At 46.5% G+C, this 777-nt stretch overlaps 1 protein-coding gene across 2 annotated transcripts in view; it reads right to left on the bottom strand.

Moving 5' to 3' along the window:
- Positions 1-777, bottom strand: part of RBM47 (RNA binding motif protein 47) — a 77,986-nt gene that overhangs the window by 7,695 nt on the left and 69,514 nt on the right. The window lies entirely within an intron of this gene.

Raw genomic sequence — 777 nt, 5'->3', positions numbered from 1 at the left:
TCAGCAACATAGCCATTATGCCAACTGCTGGTCCCTGGAGAGGGTTTTTTAAATTAATTAATTTCTTTGCTACAGGGTACGTGCACTCTACAGAAAGACACAGAGAGATAGAGAACGAGAAATCACCCCCCAGGGGGGATGGCCACGCCGCAATCCCTTCTCCTCCATTCTCCTCTCAGGATCTTGGGCACGCACGCACACGCGCCCGGGGTGAGTTTAAGCCACTGGGTCCAGGACTCGAACAGCAGTTGACTACATGGGAGTCCAATAATGTAGCCATTACGCTAACTGCTGGTCCCCTGCTGGCCTAATTTTCCAATGTTCACTTAAAGTAATGAAGCAAGTGGAGTGACTGGATTTTGATGGGATCTGCCAGTTCAAGAATTTCTGTGAGGAAAAGCCCGAGGCCTGACTTCAACCAGAGACTCAAACAGCAGTTACTGAGACAAGGAAAGACCACGTGGAAGATACCAGCCCTGATTCGAAGGAGCTGGTGTGTGCCTGTCGGAGTGTAAGCCAGACTATGACGTGTGTGTCCAAAGAATCCTGGCACTTGGGTTTTTTTCAACTGCAGGTACATTTATTCTAATAAAGATGGACTCGATCAAATGGGGGACACACGAATGACTGTTAGTTAAACAGGTGCACGGCCACTCAGAAATATTACTAAAACTTTATTTATCTATTTTTTTTTCTTTTTTGGAGAGGTTTTTGCTATAGAGCATGTGCGCTCACCACAAAGACAGAGAGAGACAGAGAGACAGAAAGCGAGAAATC

The sequence above is a fragment of the Tupaia chinensis genome, unplaced genomic scaffold, assembly GCF_000334495.1.
Source record: "Tupaia chinensis unplaced genomic scaffold, TupChi_1.0 Scaffold146907_1, whole genome shotgun sequence".
NCBI lineage: Eukaryota > Metazoa > Chordata > Mammalia > Scandentia > Tupaiidae > Tupaia > Tupaia belangeri.
The sequence above is the reverse complement of the archived record's forward strand: the minus strand, read 5'-3'. Positions and strand labels throughout refer to the sequence as shown.